Source organism: Mus caroli, unplaced genomic scaffold (assembly GCF_978045245.1).
Source record: "Mus caroli unplaced genomic scaffold, Mus_caroli_1 scaffold_1, whole genome shotgun sequence".
Taxonomy (NCBI): Eukaryota; Metazoa; Chordata; class Mammalia; order Rodentia; family Muridae; genus Mus; species Mus caroli.
In genome coordinates, this window is record NW_028227256.1 from 139430062 (window position 1) to 139452916 (window position 22855).

General features: G+C 37.1%; 2 pseudogenes; both read right to left on the reverse strand.

Annotated features, from left to right (window-relative positions):
• Positions 1-5575: 5575 nt before the first annotated feature.
• On the reverse strand, positions 5576-5709 carry LOC115032453 (small nucleolar RNA SNORA48; annotated as a pseudogene).
• A 2628-nt stretch (positions 5710-8337) lies between these two features.
• LOC110293133 (elongation factor 1-alpha 1 pseudogene) lies at positions 8338-9859 on the reverse strand (annotated as a pseudogene).
• Between the last annotated feature and the right edge of the window lie 12996 nt (positions 9860-22855).

Here is a 22855-nt window from a genome sequence, read left to right on the forward strand (position 1 = left end):
TTAGGTTTTCTATCTCTATGCTTGTGTCCCTTTGTGATTTCTTTATTGTTTCTATTTCCATTTATAGATCTTGTATGGTTTTGTTCAATTCCTTTATCTGTTTGATTGTGTTTTCCTATAATTCCCTAAGGAATTTTTTGTTTCTTTTTTAATGGCTTCAAGCTGTTTATGTGTGTTCTCCTGTCTTTCTTTTAGGGGGTTATTTATGTTCTTTGTAAAGTCCTCTAGTATCATCATGAGATGTAATTTTAAATCAGAGTCTTGCTTTTCTAGTGTGTTGTGGTATCCAGGACTCTTTGTGGTGGGAGAACTGGCTTCTGATGATGCCAAATAGCCTTGCTTTCTGTTGCTTATGTTTTTGCCCTTATCTTTTGTCATCTGATTATCTCTTGTGTTAGCTTCTCTTGCTGTCTCTGTGATTTGTCCCTCCTGCAAGCCTGTGTGTCAGTACTCCTAGGAGACCAATTCTCTATGTGAAGAGAGGAGCTATGGCACAGGGTCTGCTTTGGGTGCAGATGGAAACTGGAAGGATCCTGTTCTAAGCTGTTCCTTGGTTCCTGTTTCCTGATGGCTCTGTGTGTGTTCTTCTTGGGCCAGGAATTTGAGCAGAAGTGCTGGTCTTACCTGTGCTCACGGGTATGTTTGCACTCCTTGGAGACTAGCTCTCTCCTGATGATATGTGGGTATGGAGAGTTGTGGCACAGGATCAGCTCCAGGTGCAGAATGAACCTGGGAGGATCCTGTCCCTGGCTGCATGTAGATTCCTGTGTCCTGAGAGCACTGGCCTGGTCCCTAGGAACAGAAGTGGTGATCATACCTGGGCTCACAGGTATGTCTGCATTCCTGGGAGACCAGCTCTCTATGGAGGGCTGTGTCACAGGATCAGCTCTGGGATCAGATGGAAACTGGAAAGATCCTGTCCCAGGCTGCTCCTTGTTTCCTGTGTCCTGAGTGCTATGGGCAGGTCCCTTGGAGCACAATTGGTGATCTTATTTGTGCTCACAGGCTTGTCAGAACTCATTGGTGACTGGCTCTCTCCCGGGTGGGATTTGGGTATGGAGTTCTGTGGCATAGGATCAGATCTGGATGCTGTGGCACAGGATCCGAAAATCTTTCTTTAAAGAATCTATTATGCTGGGCAGTGGTGGCACACGCCTTTAATCCCAGCACTTGGGAGGCAGAGGCAGGTGGATTTCTCAGTCCGAGGCCAGCCTGGTCTACAGCGTGAGTTCCAGGACAGCCAGGGCTACACAGAGAAACCCTGTCTCGGAAAAAAAAAGTCTATTATGTGTTGGTAAACTAATAGTGAACAGGAAACTTTTCCTCCAATGATTGAGTGATTTTATGTTGAGATCTTCAGTTTACTTGGACTTCAACTTGCTGCAGGGTGATAATTATATATCTACTTTAATTCTTGTATGTGAGGCAATCCAGTTTGACCAATACCAGTTGTTGAAGATGACACCTGTAGCAGTTTTTATTTTATTATTTGTGACATTTTTATTTATACTTGGTTTTTGTGATTTCATATGAAGCTAAAGATTATCCTTTCAAGATCTCTGAAAAATTATGTTGAAATTTTAGTGGGAATTGAATTGTAATTTCAGTTACATTTGGTAGGGTGGCCATTATGCTTAATTAGTATTACTGATTTGGGAGCATGAATGATCTTTCATTAGCTTTCAAATTCTTTCATCAGTGCCTTGCTATTTTAAACATACAAGTCTTTCACATTTTCGGTTTTAGATGCCTCAACACATTTTATATTATTTGAGGGTTTTGCAGAAAGTTTTATTTTTTGTAGTTCTTTTTCATATTAATTGCCATTTGTGTACATAAAAACTTCTGATTTTTGTTTTACTAATTTTATAAACAGCTATTTTGCTGAGATTGCTTGTGAGCTGAATAATTTTCCTGGTGGAATTTTATATATACTTATGTGTCATTTATATGTACTCTCATATCCTTTGCAAATAAAAATATTTAGCTGTTTCCTTTCCTAACTATAGCCCTTTGATATTCAGGTATATTATTGTTCTATCTAATTCTTCAAGTATTATAATGAATACTTCTGAAGAATGTGATCCACTGTGTCTTGTTCCTGATTTTATTGCAATTGTTTTGAGTTTCTCTCAATTTATGTTACTGGTGTCTATGTGCTTTTTATAGACTTCTTTGCTATATTTAGTTATTTCCATTGTATCCCTCATCTCTCCAAGACTTTTATCATAAATGATTTTGGATTTTTCTAAGGTCTTTTATGCATGTAATGTGATGATCTGTGGCTTTTTTCTTTCTATTTTTATATCACAAATTACTTTTATTAATTTATATATATTCAGCCATCACTGTAACTATAGAATCAAGGTAACTTGATCATGGGACATGATTTTTTTTTTTTGATATCCTCAACTCAGTAAATCAGTATTTTATTGACATTCTCTCTACTATGTTATTGAGGAACATTGATTCACAATTTCTTTTGTTTGTTAGGTTTTTATTTGGTTTAGCCAAATCACATAACCTATTAGGCTTACTGTGAATTGGGTAATATCTCAATTATTTCTATTTTGTTTGATAATTTGAGGAGTATTGGATTTAACTCTTTTTTTCAAAGTCTATTGAAATTCTGACCCTGGTGTTTTTTATGTTGGAGGAATTCTAATGATTATTTCCATTTCACTAAGGGATACAGGTCTGTTTATTTACTAAACTTTGGTAAGTGGTATGAACTGAGAAAATTATCCATTTTATTTTTAGATTTCCCAGTTTTCTGGAGTCATGTTTTTAAAGTATATGGTTATGATTATGCTTTTCTTGGTGTTTGTTGTTATGTTCTAAACCACACTGGAATTACATCTGACCTTTCTATTACATTTTCTTCCAAGACAGTTTATGTATCCACATCTGATTCTTCCTTCTTTATTACAAAACATTATGTTTCTCTACAAAAAGGAAATCATTACCCAATGAAAAAAATCTTAAATTGGACTTAAAAGATTGGTTTACAGACCATGATATGGGTAGTCCTACAATGACAGACTTCATGCAGGAGCAGCTGAGGATGTGTAGTTTCAGTTTATGAATCCTAATGCCACAGCAATCTTGATTCTTTTTTTTTTTTTTTTTTTTTGGCTTTTTCGAGACAGGGTTTCTCTGTGTAGCCCTGGCTTGTCCTGGAATTCACTTTGTAGACCAGGCTGGCCTCGAACTCAGAAATCCGCCTGCCTCTGCCTCCCAAGGGCTGGGATTAAAGGCGTGCACCACCACGCCCCGCCCGCCACAGCAATCTTATGTCGATCCTAAGAAATGGGAATTTCCCAGAGAGCCATGGCTCTCTTCAGTGTATAAAGGAAGGCTAAAGAATCTGTACTCTGATATGTATGAAGAATGGAAGAAGCAGAAAAAGTAATTACTGGAGCAAGACAGTGGGGTAGACGGCCGCACAGAGAGACTTGGAAACAGGCAGACAATTAAACTAAAACTTGTTGTCTGGGTTTGTTTTACATCTGGGCACAGCAGAAAAACATAACTCCCATTCAGGGTAGGACTTCCTACTTCAAGAAATTAAGTAAAATTCCTTACATCACCCTTTGAAGATGAATCTAATCTAGGTCTTCCCACACCCGTGGTATCCCTAGAGGCTGGTTTCTCATTTGATAGCATATCACCACCAAGAGTGACCATCATACAGTTTTCTAAATGATAGGTCCTGAGTCACAGTGATTGAAATTTCCAGCTTTAAAAAAAGACAACAGCAAAATATTTCTAAAACTCTAGTAAATGTAACTAAATACTAATTCCAATTCAAATACTCATTGACTCCTTTTTTGTGTTACAATGCTTTTCCATGTTGTATCATTAAACTTCAGTGCTGCTTTGGTTTTGAATGGAAGAATTCAGTAAGGAATACAAGTGAACAGAGTCTGAAACACCACTGCTCAGATTATAGACTTGTATGCTACTAATCATAGTTCTAACTTTAAAACAACTTTTTGCAGTTACAGAAATGTATAAAGTTACCTGTGGAAAACAAAAAAAAAATATTCTTTCCATAAATTCCAGGAATATAAACATTAATATCAAACCATTATGTATCTATGGATTTTATTGTATTATAATGTTTGATTTTAAAATTGCATTAGAAGAGTAGTCAAATTGGCTCAATTGGTAAAGGTCTTTGCCAATTTCTACAGAAGGACATATTTTGCCCTCTGACCTCTACATGTTCCAACCTCCAATAAATAATTTAATAAAACTGTAGAAAAATAATTATTGAGACTGCTGGTCTTCCTATCAGGTTACCCCCAAATCCCTGAGGTCTCTCAGATGCTGAGTAACCAATCAGGCAGCACACAGAAGCTGGTCTGATGCCCCTGGCACATATGCAGCAGAGGACTGCCTGGTCTGGCTTCACTGGGAGAAGAGGCACCTAACCTTCAAAGAGACTTGAGGCCCCAGGGATTGGGAAGACCTGTCAGGGGTAGGAGTTTGGTTAGGGACATCCTCTTGGAGACATGGGGAAAGTGAATAGGATGAGAAACTGTGGGAAGGCAGACCAGAAGGGGAGATAGAGACTGGACTGTAAAAACATCTCCAATTTTGCTGTACATACTCAAATGAAGCATTGTTTTCAGTACTGCCAATTATGAAATCAAAATTAGTCAACTCAGTAAATTGTTAAAGATGCCTTGTACTAAATTATCAGATATTCAAAAACAGATTTAATTCACTTAAAAATGAAAAAAAAACCATTCATTATATTAGTGCCTACATTTTCATATTTAATAAGAGGAAATTATATATAAGAAATAATTATTTTTTAACTCTTTGTGGATTTGTTTCACATCATGTAAAACAGTCCCACTAATCTCCCTCTATCCTCATTCCTCCCCCCAAATATCACAAATACACACACACACACACACACACACACACACACACACAAGAAGCATAGAAAAATCATCTCATCGTGGAAGCTATAGTATATCACAATGTGTCCCACAATATATACTTCTGCCCAGTCAACTTTACTTGTAAATGGTCATTGCAATGAGTCATTGTTCTCATTTGAGGTCTCTGGCTTCTGTGATTGATATTGGATCTGCACCAAGACGTCTCCTGTTATCCTGTTGTTACCCTGTGTCATGAAGATCACACTTTGCTTCTCTCATGCCCTTGGGCTGGCTCACTCTCACTGGAGCCTCCATAGCTTGTCCTACCCCATCAAGTTATGGGACCCACTTTCCCAAGTACTATAGCTTGTGAGGGGCTGTGAATGCACTCCTACTCTCCAAGTCTTCCACTCTCAGGGGTAGTTCACCTTTGCTTTTGCAGTCAGGGCAAAAATGAGGTCTTCAGGTGGCAATAGGGTAAGAGTGGAGAGCATTCCTTGCACCCATCCCAATACACAGACTGACCAGCCAAGCAGAGAGACCATTTCTCTCTTGCCCTTGCCCTCAGGCCTGTCTCCCCTGCATTCTCTCCACTAGGTTGAGCTCTACTGTGCTACCTGGGCAATTTGTAGGGCCTGTTCTCCTACATGCAACAGATTAGGTTAGATTTTATTTGATTTTTATGAGTCTTATGCATACAATAGCATTGGCAAACAAGCCAAGCATTAAGCTTGGATAAACAAAGGACTGTTCTGTTCTTGACTGATCTAAGAACACCACCAAAAAGGTATCTCTTTGCCCATTGCCTATAAATCCCTAATCTCTTCCATGATGGCCTTTATAGGTCCTTTCTCCTGGGGTGATAGCGTTCCTCAATTAGCTCCACTCTGGAGAGGACTCTTTACACTACAATAAGTTATTATAGATCAATGGTCACATGATTATGCCACACTGAAAGACACTTGCATTTTGTCAGAATTGAGTCCTAGTCTGAAGGCCTTTTCCACACTCAAAGTTGCCTACAAAGTAGGCTGCTAACTTAGATGAGTTTGTATGAACTTCTTTCGAATTTTATTTTCTTTCTCTATGGAGACTACCATAATATATTTGTCCTTGATCTGTCCATTTGCATGTGTATTTTTCAAGAAGACATTTAGAATCATTTTTATGTGTGAAGATAAAAACAATAAGGATCTTCCTAATCTTGCAGACCCATATCCTCTGTGAATTTCTCATAATGTACAATTTGACTGCAGACACATGTCAAGACATTCTGTGATACTGTCTTGATGTCCTGCCCTTTATCCTTCTTGCCTCTAGTATTAAAAATGACTATCATTTATAGAAGGGTTTGTATACATTAATGTACTTAATATCCACAACAAACTAATTAGTAATTACCACTAACATGCATCTATTTTAATACAATTTTAATAATCCTTTTTTTTCTTTTTTCTTTTGGTCATACTTGCTTCTGCAATTCACAAACATTTTTAATCCTTCCCTGACAAATAGAAAATGCTGTACTAGTAAGTGTTCTTTGTTATACAGAAGTTTAAGAGCTTCATGAGAACCCATTTAATAGCTAAAAATATGGCACTGGTGTTTTGTTCACAAAATCATATTGTTCCTGTGAGTTCAAGTCTGTTTTGTACTCTTCAATCATATTCATGGTGTATGGTCTTATGTTGATGTGGTTGATCCATTTGGAATTGAATTTTGTGCAGAATGATCAATCCATATGTATTTTCCACTCTTTTATAAGCATCCATCAAATTTGAACAGTTTGTTGAAATGTTGTCTATTCTCTAGAGAATATGATTCATTTGTTGTTTCTTGTTTAAAATCAGGCATTTGTAGGTGTGTGGAATTATTTCTGGGTTCTTCAATTATACTTCATTTTTCAACCTTTCTAATTAATACTATAAATGGCACAATATCCTGGCAAAGATGGTTAGCATTTATTCATTTTTGTTGGGGATACAAATGGACATAGAGCCACTATAGAAAGAATTATAAGGATTGCTCAAAATCCTGAAAATCCATCTGCCCCAAGATATTGATTACATATAGATATTTCACTGTGGAAAGTGTTCTCTATCTTTTTTTTTTTTTTTTTTTTTTTTTTTTTTTTTTTTTTTTTTTTTTTTTTGGTTTTTCGAGACAGGGTTTCTCTGTGTAGCCCTGGCTGTCCTGGCACTCACTTCATAGACCAGGCTGGCCTCGAACTCAGAAATCCTCCTGCCTCTGCTTCCCGAGTGCTGGGATTAAAGGCGTGCCCAACCACGCCCGTCTTTTTTTTTTTTTTAAAGATTTATTTATTTATTATATGGTACAATGTAGCTGTTTTCAGATATCCCAGAAGAAGCCATCAGATCTCATTACAGATGGTTGTGAGTCACAATGTGGTTGCTGGGATTTGAACTCAGGACCTTCAGAAGAGTAGTCGGTGCTCTTAACCGCTAAACCATCTCTCCAGCACTGTGTTCTCTATCTTAATACAGAGAGATTTGCTCATCCATACTAATTGCTGCTCTTTCAAAATAACAAGAAACTCCAACAGTATAAATCTCTATCAAATGATTATAGGATACTGAGTATGTGATAAAATATCATTTAAAAATAAAATTATTAAATTTGCAGGTAAATACATAGAGGTAGAAATAATCATCCTTAGTGAGGTAATCTAGATACAAATAGACAAATATTTAAATATGCATATATGTGGATGCTAAAATCTAAGCTTTATATATGTATATTTTACTTTTTTTCTCTATAAATACACTATAAGTAAGTATGGACATTTGGTAGCTGTTAAGGTACAGGGAGGGAAATATCTTCTAAAGTATGGTAAGTAATGTTTACTATGATAAGTGAATTAAGTAGAAACTAAATTAAGAAAATTAAACGGAAAGAAAGATGGAAATGTAGAATAAAGGACAGAATATTAAATAGGAAAACAAATTCTAGTCTTTTTGAAGTTCCACTTGGACAGTACTATTGTAGAATATATACATTTATGAGAGGATTTTAAATAGACTCACCATATAAGGAGAGAAACAATTCTCCAAATAGACATTACATCATCAAGTAAAACTTCCAATTTCAGGAAGATTATAGTTTGTTGAGTCTCTGGTCAATGAGAGAGAGCCCATGGCAGCTCCTCAACCTCAGAGTGCATTTCCAAGGCTAGTGACTACAGTTCATTACCTTATGACAATGCCTTACTATTGAAGACACACCTTAGTTGTGTCATTGATTTACCATTACTGACTAGCATTCATGGTGCTGAAGTGATTCAGGCAGGCAGGAGAAAGAACACGATAAAAATATGTTGTATGGAAAAATTTAAATGAAGAATAAATTTATTAAAAATGAGTAAAAACAAATATTCATTTCATGTGTATTTAACTTTTTTTCCTTCTGAAGGCTTTACAATGCATTGTTATCATTAACCAGTCTTTTACTATTAAACTTAAATGGCCAATTGAGACAAACAGTTCTGAGACCGTTCTTCCACCACTGATTAAGACTGGGGTGGCAGGTGTTAGGGGTAATATTCATTTAGCCTTCTGAGCTTTCTGGGCAGACTTGGTGACTTTGCTAGCTCCAGCAACCTTCTTGTCCACAGCTTTGATGACACCCACAGCAACTGTCTGCCTCATGTTATGAACAGCAAAACGACCAAGTGGAGGATAGTCAGAGAAGCTCTCAACACACATGGGCTTGCCAGGAACCATATCAACAATGGCAGCATCACCAGACTTCAGGAATTTGGGGCCATCTTCCAGCTTCTTACCAGAACGACGATCGATCTTTTCTTTAAGCTCAGCAAACTTGCATGCTATGTGGGCTGTGTGACAATCCAGAACAGGAGCATAGCCAGCACTGATTTGGCCTGGATGGTTCAGGATAATCACCTGAGCAGTGAAGCCAGCTGCTTCCATTGGTGGGTCGTTTTTGCTGTCACCAGCAACATTGCCTCGTCTAACATCTTTGAATGACACGTTCTTTACATTGAAGACCACATTGTCCCCAGGAAGAGCTTCACTCAAAGCTTCATGGTGCATTTCAACAGACTTGACTTCAGTTGTTACATTGACTGGAGCAAAGATAACCACCATGCCAGGTTTGAGAACACCAGTCTCCACTTGGCCCACAGGGACAGTGCCAATGCCTCCAATTTTATAGACATCCTAGAGGGGCAGTCGAGAGGCTTGTCAGTTGGATGAGTTGGTGGTAGGATACAATCCAAAGCTTCCAGCAGCATGGTGCCACTGGCACTGCCATCTTTGCGGGTGACTTTCCATCCCTTGAACCAAGGCATATTAGCACTTGGCTCCAGCATGTTGTCACCATTCCAACCAGAAATTGGCACAAATGCTATTGTGTCAGGGTTGTAACCAATTTTCTTAATGTAGGTGCTGACTTCCTTAACAATTTCCTCGTATCTCTTTTGACTGTATGGTGGCTCGGTGGAATCCATTTTGTCGACACCAACAATCAACTGTTTCACACCCAGGGTGTAAGCCAGAAGAGCACGCTCATGGGTCTGCCCGTTCTTGGAGATACCAGCTTCAAATTCACCAACACCAGCAGCAACAATCAGGACAGCACAGTCAGCCTGGGATGTGCCTGTAATCATGTTTTTGATGAAGTCTCTGTGTCCTGGGGCATCAATGATGGTCACATAGTATTTGCTGGTCTCGATTTTTCCACAGGGAGATGTCAATAGTGATACCAAGCTCATGCTCAGCTTTCAGTTTGTCTAAGACCCAGGCATACTTGAAGGAGCCCTTTCCCATCTCAGCAGCCTCCTTCTCAAACTTTCGATGGTTCGCTTGTGGATTCCACCACATTTGTAGATCAGGTGGCCGGTTGGTGGTGGACTTGCTGGAATCTATGTGTCCGATTACGACGATGTTGATGTGAGTCTTTTCCTTTCCCATTTTTGCTTTGAATTAGCAGTGGCTTTCACAAGACCTGCGTTCTGACGGCAAACCCGTTGTGAAAAAGCGTATTTTAAATTTTTACAGAATCCTTTATGCCACACCGGTATAAAGTAATTAGCTTTATTTTTAAGTGGTAAATCGTCATCATTTAATATTGATGTAAAATATCAGATGGAATAGAATATATTTCTTAGAATTATGTTTTGGCTTGTCTAAATATGTATGACTTGCTTTTCTTGTTTGTTTGTTTGTTTGATTGATTTTTTTTCCTAATGAAATCCATTCTAAATTTAAATTAAATTCCAGGGAGTTAAAGTCAAGATTTTAAAATCTTTAGATATACACCAGAGGATTCACTGAATACAATTTTCTATTTTTTTGTAATGAGAGATTAGTCATTTTATGTGAGACAGGTTTTCAGCAATGACAATATGGACATTATTTATTTAAGTAGGAGCATCAGTCACACTAATGTGCTGTGCTAGTCAGAAATGACAGAAATAATAAACTCACTAAACTTGCTCTGATTTACTACTGACAAGAAGTTTCCAATATCCAATAATAGGAGCCTGAGAACTCTCATGTGTCAAGCAGGAAAGTTGGGAACTGAATAAAAATTTGTAATGCTAAGAAGAGAGTGGGAGAGTTGTAGGTCATTTGTCATTGTAATACTTTCTTTACACTAAGAAGAGACAAAGGTTCTGTTCACCAAAAAAAAAAAAAAAACAAAAAAAAGTGTTAAGTTTCTAAAAGCTGTATCATCCTTTTCTATTATGATGTTTTTGAAACACAGGAAATGCATGTAGATACAAGTGACAGAGTTTTGATTTTCTACAAGGCAGTCCTGTAATTTCCACACTGAATGTTATTTTCTGATGTAGAGTGGTGCAGTGGATATTTTATTTAAATGTCAACAAATATGTAGCCTCAATCTGATAATATCAAACCACAGAAAACCATATAAACAACCATGAAATAATGTTGCCTATCTATATTGCTGGTAAAGTGATAAAGTACACATCACTTACTCATTTAATTTTGCCTTTATTGGTCCTATTTCATGTATATATATTTGATTTTACTATTTTAGCTCATATTTCTGGTTTCACTGGATTAGATTTGCTGATGTATTTTATATTTCAAAAGCTAATAATCAAATATAAATTTTATCTTTCAAAATATTAATTTCTTGTTCATTTAAAATTTTTATTTTTTATTATATAATCATTGTACATATTTCTATGCTTTGTAAGGATATTTTCATACAAGTGTACTGTATAATGTACATTGACAATGCTATCCTAGCTCCTTCTGCTTACCTTACTTTCCCTTCCACTTCCCATTAATCCTCTTTCAGATTATATCCTCCTACACACACACACACACACACAAACACAATTTCTCTTTTATATTAATAATATAAATTATGCAATCTGATATAAATAAATATATATATATGAATCAAAACTGAGAGGAAATAAATGATATTTTCTCTATGATTCTAGCTTAATTTGCTCAAATGACAATCTCCATTTGCATCCATTTTCCAGCAAGTCATGTAAATTTACTACTAAAATGAAATAACCCATTATACATATATGACATGCTTTCTTTATTCACTCCTCCATTTTTGGACAAAGTACTCATTTCCATAGATTAGTTTCTCTGAATATTCCATCCAAAAACTTTGTGCCAATTTCTCATTGATAAAGCCCATTTGGAGTTCTTTGGGCCGGCACCCAAGACTAATACAGCCAGTTCATATGGTAAATGTACTTTTAATATTTCAGGAAAAGATTATGTAAATTTACATAATGGCTCAACTAATTTACATTCCCACCATGGGAATATAATTATTCACTTTTTTCTGAATTATCCTTACCAGTAGCTGTTATTTATTTTCATACACACACACACACACACACACACACACACACACACATATATATATAATTTATTTTATTGAATATTTTATGAGTTTACATTTCAAATATTATCCCCTTTTCCAGTTTCCTCATCTCCCTGAGACCCCCTACCCCATCCCCCTTCTCCCTGCTTCTATGAGGGTGCTCCCTCTCCTACCCACCCAGTTCTACCTCACCACCCTGGCATCCCCCTACACTGGGACATAGAGCCTTCACAGGACCAAGGTCCTCTCCTCCTATTGATGCCCAACACGGCCATCCTCTGCTACATATGCAACTGGAGCCATGGGGAGCTGCATGTGTGCTCTTTGTTTGATGGTTTAGTCCCTGTTATTTATTTTCTTAATGGGCACTTTTCTGCTTGGCCTGAGACAGAATCTAATCTACATACCTATCTATGTTAAGTCATGGATGTTCATAACTCTTTTCTGTCGCTGGCAATTTAGACTTCTTTTGATGTTATTAACTTAACTGAGTCTTTAAACTAATTAACCATATAGCACAGCTAGTACACACAATAATACACTAGAAAACAAATCTGCATGATGTTTACTTTTAATTTAAGTTCTCATGTAATAGCTGAAAGGAATGATAAGGGTAACTTCAGGATGCCTTTGCTTGGGAGGCATCACATACTTTATATGATATATTTGATTAAATGTTTTTCCTACTTATTTATTGTGGGGGGAAAAATGTACATGTCATAGTTTGCATGAGGAAATAACGGGGCAATGTGCAGGAATCCGTCCTCTCTTTTGACCATGTGATTCTTGAAGAAAACACACAGATTTTTAAGTTTGCCAGCATGTCCCTCTCCTCAGTAAACCATTATCGAGTGTTCTTAGTTCTCAGTGACTATTACTTGGAGCTGGAATGTCCTCAGAAGCTCATGCTTTAAAGGCTTGATCCAGAAATATGGGCAATGTTAGGACACAGTAGACATTTTAGGGTTGCATAATAGTTGGAGGAAGTTAGTTGTGGGGTGAACCTTCAAAGTGTACTTTGGGATTCAGGTTTTTCTTCCTCTTTTTTTTTTTTTTTTTCTGTTTGCTACCCTGGTCACATGCTTCTACTTTTTTTCAGAATATTGCAGCCCAAACAGTTATTGACTAAAACTCAGAACTATTATCTACTACATACCTTTCTTTTTAGATAACTGTTCTCAAAGGTTTTGGACCAACAATGGAAAGCTGAAAATAAACTTAAAAATATAAGATACAGTCGATACTTTTTCACTTAAATTGGTCATTTGTTGAAAACTGACTGAAATATTGGATGCCATTTCATTTCAATGTTTAATTATCTATTTCAACGAAAGTTACTTTGTAATTTAAATCTTAAATAAGAATCTAGTTATTAATTTCTTTTTATCAATTTTTAAATTGTAATTAGAGTTGCTCAATATAATATGCTCTGATTATGGTTTCCCATCACCCAGGTCCTCTGAGATCCACCTTATTTCCACACCCAGCCAAATCCATATCCTTTCTTTCCCTCTCTCATTAGAATAGTTATCTAAAAATTAATAGTAATATTAATAATTAAGGATGTAAATGTGATAAAATAAAAACAAGCAAACCAAAATATAACAAAACAAACATAAGAAAAAACACCAAAGAAACAGTTCAACACACATATATATGCAGAGACACACTTTATCATACACAGAAATCACATAAAAATACATATCTGGAAATGCCAATACACACACAAAGATCTGTATGGGGAACAAATTGTTGAAACTCCAATAATTCCATTAACTTTGTTTTACTTTTGCCATCTAGAGCAAGGCATGTGGCCTGGACTTAAGAATGGTTTGTTTGCCCGGTGAGACTCTGTTGTAGAAAAATAAGTATTCATTTGAAGATGGGTATCAATTGGAGATGGTGTCTGAGTTATGGATATGGCCATGTGTTCACTTCCATTCATAGATCTAGGAACCTATCAAACTCAGACGTGTGCTGATCCTTACTTGGTTGGAGTGATTAGAATATGGGATCATTTGGTAAAGGAAAGAAAGAGTGGGAAGAGGAAGGGGATACACAAAGTAGTAGCTGAGGTTAAGGGTCATTTGAGAAGCTGAGTATTGACCTCATACAGTTGAAGCTTACTAAAATATATACATAGATGAAGGTGTTCTAAATGGAATTCTCAAAGTGGGAAAAAAGAGTACCAATTGGACAGTTATTATTACCAAATGAAGCCTCCTGTTCTATCAATGGCTTACATTTAGTATACTTGTTGGCCAAAGATGGTCCTTGGGAACACCCAAACCAGCCCTACTATTAACAAGGCTATCTTTCTCTTCGCACACTGATGGAAGACAACATCTACAAACTCACAGAATGTAGAAAAGTAGAGCTGGGTCTTAGCTATAGCTTTTTCCCTTACTGACTAGTATACCTATTAAAATAATAGTATTTTGTATTTTACCAAAGGAGCAATGTAAGCACCAATCCACTTACAAACTCTTAAGTGTACAATGGAGAACTAGCTGGTAAGACATACTAGTGCAATTGTGACACAAAGCTTATGGCAGTAACCAACCAGTACCTGATTGGAACTAAGTTAACGCTCCATGAGATTCAACCCCTCCCTGACACTGAACCTGAGATGAAATAAGCAGAGAAGATAGGCGTAAATGAATCAGTATTGTTCTTCTAAAGGAATATAGTAATAAAATGATTTCTAATGATATTCTGCTCTGTATCTAGCTCAGCCATCAAAAATATTAAATTCATTTATACAGTGAAGAATGAAATAAAGCAATATTTTAAGAAAAGACCAAAATGTATTCATTTCACCAATTCACATTCTGCCTAGGTCTTCCATGATTCTATCAAATTTCTCTTGTTTTTCTTTTATTGCTTTCCATTGGGACTCCTTTAGATGTTGAACAAAAAGAAAAGTTGTCCAAATATACTGAGTACACACTCCAGTATAAAGTTCTGCAGTATTGTCACTAAATCAAAACACTGAAATGACATCTAGTGGAATTAACAGTAAAATTCAGAATCTATATGTTACTTCTTCACATGCATTACAATAGAGAAATGTTGAGACTATTTCGTGAAATAAAACATGACTAGGCCACCAGAAACTACCAGTCTCACCTTCTTCCCTTGATGTTCACTTCTCTTCCTTCCCCTCTTCCTCTCTTCTTTTCTTCACTCCTTTCTCCTATCATATCCAAATTGGTTATGTTCAGTTCACAAGTGACTGAAATCTTGGATGGAATCTCATTTAAAGTTTGATGTTTATTGAATTAGATAATTTATGACTAGCCCTCAACACTTTCTCTTTCTATTCCCTCATCTCATCCCCTGTCTCTTTTCATCTCGTTCTCTCTCTATCTCCTTCCCTATTTAAAGCAAGAAAATCAGTAGAAAAATACAAGTACTATAAATTTGTATCTGAAATTTGTTTATGTACTTAAATATTCCTTTATTGCAGTAAGAATGACTTTTGACTAACCTTATATTAATTCCTACTTAATTAAGTGGAACTTAATTTTTAAGGTGAGGAGTGGACATGCACTTTGGAGGTGAAGGCACAAGGATCAGAACTTCAAGGTTATTCATGACTACATAGTACTAAATTTAAAGAAAAATAATATCAAGTTGTAACATGAAAATTTAAAATGACAATTGTAAGATAAATATGATTGAATTAAGAGAAATATATATATATATATATATATATATATATATATATATATATATGCCCTGTCATATAATCAAAATACATCATGATGATGAAGATGAAGTTGAAGATGATGACAATGATGGAGATGATGATGATACTGTTTCTAGAATGTTGACTTTGAAGTAATATAGTTCATATTTTTCTTATGCAAATTTATTTTTTCTTTTGTTCCATGGAATTATAGATGACATTTCTAAACACTGTTAAAATATCTTCTAAATTCTACTACATTTCTGGTAATATATTAGATTATTATCTGGTAAATTAAGGCTTACTGTTGAACAGTTAACTAACCTGTCTTGTACGTAGGTAAAAATGATGAGAATAAAAGGAAAACATATGTGACTTTTCAAAGGAAGACATGTTGTGGGGCCATGAAAATGAGTTAATGAGTAAAAATGTTTGTGTCCTGAGGACCTAAGTCTGAATGCCTAACACCTATTGAAAAAGTCAGCTTTGACTGTGGAGATTGGAGGGAAATAGGACTATTGGGTTGCTCAGAGTCTGCACTACATAGAAAATATAGGGCAATTGCTTTCATAGTTCATGTATTAATTTTAATTATGAAAGAACAGCTATATTAAGATCTGTAAAAGTTAAGAAGCTTCCTCCAATAAATCCTGGTAATTCAATTTAATCTTCTGCTGTGATCTGTTCTTAATGCCTCTAGGTATAAAGAGTGGTGAGAATTACTTAGCCTATTTGTGATTGGCATTTCAATTTGCAATACACAATATGAAAAGTAACACTGCAAATGTGGGTTCTGAAGAGACACTTCAGAGGTACAGCTCACAAAGGGATAATATATTCCAAATATACCAGTTAGAGCCTGTGAACATATATTAATTATTAGAAATTCAATATTATAACATAAATATCCTTTATAGACTTGAAATCCATAAAAAAGAAAACCTCACTGTATAAAGGAGATAATTTCTTTCACTTCCTTTTATAAAGAAAATGAAGTCTTTGAATAATAATGAGATGATCTTTAAAAACAACTTTATTTCATTGAAACAAAACTTTAGAATATAATTTAAATGAATTGTCCTCCTACCATTCATAAACTACTTATACTGAACACAGACTTATACTGAACACACAGAGCTTATGATGTCAGCAGAGATTAAATTATAGCCTTGTGTTAAGCTGGAAACCAGTTATTAAGAATAATCTGACATCACTGCAAGAAACCTTTTTTATAATGTTGGATAATTGTAGTTCATTATGAAAATGGAACAAACTGTGACAGCCGCATTATAGATGAAAAAAAAAAACCAAGATAGGGGAGTCCAGATGATTTTACAGAGTAACATATTTGAATAGGAAAATTCCAATGATCTTGTCAGAAATTCTACAGTAAAATCACAACACTGAGTCAAAAATAAAGTTTAGAGTTTGACCCATTTCTATAGCTATAAACATCCAAAGTTAGAGTATACTCTAACAAAACTGAATTTTTGTTTAATTCTATAGGAAGCAATATGTTAAATTTCAGTAATTTTAAATTTTATTCAATGATCCCAAAGGAAACATAAGGCAGTTGCTATCAAGCTTGACTGAATTTACATCCTGTTCTTTCAAATGGCTTAAGATATTTATGGGATTGTTAATGTGAAATAAGTTTGACATAAATCTTTGTACTTAAGTGATGAAGTTTGACTCACAGCAGCCTCCTTACATAGTGAACTGCCCTTGACTTGTAAATAAACTGAAACCCAAGAATAATTCCTTGTAACTAAGCAACCAAATCTCAGCCAACTGCAACAATTGAGCTTCAGCCAGTGACAGGCTGCAATTGCACAGACCACAGCCATACATATAAGCTTAGCATCTCATTAGTCCATTCCCCATATAATGCAACTACTAGCAAAACCCAATCAGAACTTTACTTGTCATTCCCTTCTGTCTGGCTATAAGTAAAGAATATGTGGTGGGGTGAAGCATTTTGAACCAATTTTTATATACAATGCTGCCTTGTTGGAGAAATTACATCTAGTGAAGCAATTTGGTTAAATTCATCTACCATTGGCTTTAACAGATACATGCTCTTTTACCAGTCTAGAAATTATCAATATAACAGTGTCATCATTGTAAAAAAAAAGATACTACATTGGCTTTATATAGAAAACAATTACTGCACCCATTTTATCAGTAAGAACATTACAGAGAAAAAATTCAAAGTTGGTGAATAAACAACGTGTTTCTCTTCATATAGCATAACACAAGTTGTATTACAAATCTTTGGCTAATGTCTTAGTTTTAGTTGGAAACTACACCACTAACATATAGTCATTATCCAGATCCCAATATTTTGAGTAACTCTGATAAATGCTTTACTGAGCTAATAGATGGAAAGGATATCATAAAAGGTATTTATAAAAAGATCAATATTATATTTATACATTTATAAAAAGATCAATATTTTGAAATCAAATTATGTCATATGTCTCTTAATTAAGTTATTATGCGACACAGGTCAGAGTGAGGACCACAGAGGCAGACAGCTTCTGGGACAGGGGGAGACACAGAGCCGCTGAGGCAGCACCCTTTTGGGGCCGCAGACTTCCGGCACCCTCCCAGCCAGAGGACAGTGACCTGCCCTGCAGAGAGCGCCATCTTGGCTCCGGGACTCCGCCGAACTTAGTCTGTACAGGTTAGAGTGAGGACCACAGAGGCAGACAGCTTCTGGGACAGGCGGGAGCCACAGAGCCGCTGAGGCAGCACCCTTTTGGGGCCACAGACTTCCGGCACCCTCCCAGCCGGAGGACAGTGACCTGCCCTGCAGGGAGCGCCATCCGCTGAACTTAGTCTGTACAGGTCAGAGTGAGGACCACAGAGGCAGACAGCTTCTGGGACAGGCGGGAGCCACAGAGCCACTGAGGCAGCACCCTTTTGGGGCCACAGACATCCAGCACCCTCCCAGCCGGAGGACAGTGACCTGCCCTGCAGGGAGCGCCATCTTGGCTCCGGGACTCCGCCGAACTTAGTCTGTACAGGTTAGAGTGAGGACCACAGAGGCAGACAGCTTCTGGGACAGGCGGGAGCCACAGAGCCGCTGAGGCAGCACCCTTTTGGGGCCACAGACATCCGGCACCCTCCTAGCTGGAAGACAGTGGTCTGCCCTGCACAGGAGCCCTCTGCCTCAGGAGCAGGGAGCACATCTTGGATCCAGGACTCCACTGAACTTAGGAACTTAGTCTGCACAGCTGAGAGTGTGCACCACAGAAGCCTACAGCTTCTGTGACCTGCCAAAGCAACATCTGGGAAAGGTCCTGTTTTCCGCCTTCTTCTTCGACCAGGAGGAGGTCCAAACGCCAGATCTGTACACCTTCCCTTTAAGAGGAAAGCTTGTCAGCAGGGAGTGCTCTAACCACTGAAACTCAGAGGAGAGAGCCTGTCTCCCAGGTCTGCTGACAGAGGATACTCAGAATCACCAGAAGAACAACCTCTGAACAGAGACAACTATAACAACTCCAGAGATTACCAGATGGCGAGAGGTAAAGGTAAGAATCTTACTAACAGAAACCAAGACCACTCACCATCATCAGGACCCAGCACTCCCACTTCGCCCAGTCCAGGGCACCCCAACACACCTGAAAAACTAGACCTGATGATGGTAGAGGACATCAAGAAGGACTTTAAAGAACTACAGGAGAACATGGCTAAAGAGTTACAAGTCCTTAAAGAAAAACAGGAAAACACAACCAAACTGGTAGAAGTCCTTAAAGAGAAACAGGAAAACACATCCAATCAGATGACGGAAATGAACAAAACCATACTAGACCTAAAAAGGGAAGTAGACACAATAAAGAAAACCCAAAATGAGGCAACACTGGAGATAGAAATCCTGGGAAAGAAATCTGGAACCATAGATGCAAGCATCAGCAACAGAATACAAGAGATGGAAGAGAGAATCTCAGGTGCAGAAGATTCCATAGAGAACATCGGCACAACAATCAAGGAAAATGTAAAATGCAAAAAGATCCTAACTCAAAACATCCAAGAAATACAGGACACAATGAGAAGACCAAACCTACAGATAATAGGAGTGGATGAAAATGAAGATTTTCAACTCAAAGGACCAGCAAACATCTTCAACAAAATTATAGAAGAAAACTTCCCAAATCTAAAGAAAGAGATGCCCATGAACATACAAGAAGCCTACAGAACTCCAAATAGGCTGGACCAGAAAAGAAATACCTCCCGACACATAATAATCAGAACAACAAATGCACTAAATAAAGATAGAATACTAAAAGCAGTAAGAGAAAAAGGCCAAGTAACATATAAAGGCAAGCCTATCAGAATTACACCAGATTTTTCACCAGAGACTATGAAAGCCAGAAGATCCTGGACAGATGTTATACAGACATTAAAAGAACACAAATTCCAGCCCAGGCTACTATACCCAGCCAAACTCTCAATTAACATAGATGGAGAAACCAAAGTATTCCACGACAAAACCAAATTCACACATTATCTCTCCACGAATCCAGCCCTTCAAAGGATAATAACAGAAAAAAACCAATACAAGGACAGGAACCACGCCCTAGAAACAACAAGAAGGTAATCCCTCAACAAACCTAAAAGAAGACAGCCACAAGAACAGAATGCCAACTTTAACAACAAAAATAACAGGAAACAACAATTACTTTTCCTTAATATCTCTTAATATCAATGGACTCAACTCCCCGATAAAAAGACATAGACTAACAAACTGGCTACACAATCAAGACCCAACATTTTGCTGCTTACAAGAAACTCATCTCAGAGAAAAAGATAGACACTACCTCAGAATGAAAGGCTGGAAAACAATTTTCCAAGCAAATGGTCTGAAGAACAAGCTGGAGTAGCCATTCTAATATCAGATAAGATTGACTTCCAACCCAAAGTCATCAAAAAAGACAGGGAGGGGCACTTCATACTCATCAAAGGTAAAATCCTCCAAGAGGAACTATCAATCCTGAATATCTATGCTCCAAATACAAAGGCAGCCTCATTCATTAAAGAAACTTTAGTAAATCTCAAAGCACACATTGCACCTCATACAATAATAGTGGGAGATTTCAACACACCACCTTCACCAATGGACAGATCATGGAAACAGAAACAAAACAGGGACACAGTGAAACTAACAGAAGTTATGGATCAAATGGATCTGGCAGATATCTACAGAACATTTTACCCTAAAACAAAAGGATACACCTTCTTCTCAGCACCTCATGGTACCTTCTCCAAAATCGACCACGTAATTGGGCACAAAACAGGACTCAACAGATACAAAAACATTGAAATTGTCCCATGCATCCTATCAGATCACCATGGACTAAGGCTGATCATCAATAACAAAATAAATAATAGAAAGCCAACATTCACGTGGAAACTGAACAACACCCTTCTCAATGATACCTTGGTCAAGGAAGGAATAAAGAAAGAAATCAAGGACTTTTTAGAGTTCAATGAAAATGAAGCCACAACATACCCAAACTTATGGGACGCAATGAAAGCATTTCTAAGACGAAAACTCATAGCTCTGAGTGCCTCCAAAAAGAAACTAGAAAGAGCACACATTAGCAGCTTGACAACACACCTAAAAGCACTAGAACAAAAGGAAGCAAATTCACCCAAGAGGAGTAGACGGCAGGAAACAATCAAACTCAGGGGCGAAATCAATTAAGTGGAAACAAGAAGAACTATTCAAAGAATCAACCAATCAAGGAGCTGGTTCTTTGAGAAAATCAACAAGATAGATAAACCCTTAGCCAGACTAACTAGAGGGCACAGGGAAAGTATTCTAATTAACAAAATCAGAAAGGAAAAAGGAAACATAACAACAGATCCTGAAGACATCCAAAACACCATCAGATCCTTCTACCAAAGGCTATACTCAACAAAACTGGAGAACCTGGATGAAATGGAGAAGTTCCTAGACAGATACCAGGTACCAAAGTTGAACCAAGATCAGGTTAATGATCTAAACAACCCTATATCCCCCAAAGAAATAGAAGCAGTCATTATTAGTCTCCCAACCAAAAAAAGCCCAGGACCAGATGGGTTTGTGCAGAGTTCTATCAGACCTTCAAAGAAGATCTAATCCCAGTTCTTCACAAACTATTCCACAAAATAGAAACAGAAGGTACGCTACCCAACTCATTCTATGAAGCCACAATTACTCTGATACCTAAACCACAAAAAGACCCAACAAAGATAGAAAACTTCATACCAATATCCCTTATGAATATTGATGCAAAAATCCTCAATAAAGTTCTTGCTAACCGAATCCAAGAACACATCAAAACAATCATCCATCCTGACCAAGTAGGTTTCATCCCAGGGATGCAGGGATGGTTCAATATACGGAAATCCATCAACGTAATCCAGTATATAAACAAACTCAAAGACAAAACCACATGGTCATCTCATTAGATGCAGAAAAAGCATTTGACAAGATCCAACACCCATTCATGATAAAAGTCTTGGAAAGATCAGGAATTCAAGGCCCATACCTAAACATGATAAAAGAAATCTACAGCAAACCATTAGCCAACATCAAAGTAAATGGTGAGAAGCTTGAAGCAATCCCTCTAAAATCAGGGACTAGACAAGGCTGTCCACTTTCTCCATACCTATTCAACATTGTACTTGAAGTCCTAGCCAGAGCAATTCGACAACAAAAGGAGATCAAAGGGATACAAATTGGACAAGATGAAGTCAAAATATCACTCTTTGCAGATGATATGATAGTATATATAAGTGACCCTAAAAATTCCACCAGAGAACTCCTAAGCCTGATAAACAGCTTCGGTGAAGTAGCTGGATATAAAATTAACTCAAACAAATCAATGGCCTTTCTCTACACAAAGAATAAACAGGCTGAGAAAGAAATTAGAGAAACAACACCCTTCTCAATATCACAAATAATATAAAATATCTTGGCGTGACTCTAACTAAGGAAGTGAAAGATCTGTATAATAAAAACTTCAAGTCTCTGAAGAAAGAAATTATAGAAGATCTCAGAAGATGGAAAGATCTCCCATGCTCATGGATTGGCAGGATCAACATTGTAAAAATGGCTATCTTGCCAAAAGCAATCTACAGATTCAATGCAATCCCCATCAAAATCCCAAATCAATTCTTCAACGAATTAGAAAGTGCAATCTGCAAATTCATCTGGAATAACAAAAAACCTAGGATAGCAAAAACTCTTCTCAAGGATAAAAGAACCTCTGTTGGAATCACCATGCCGGACCTAAAGCTCTACTACAGAGCAATTGTGATAAAAACTGCATGGTACTGGTATAGTGACAGACAAATAGACCAATGGAATAGAATTGAAGACCCAGAAATGAACCCACACACCTATGGTCACTTGATC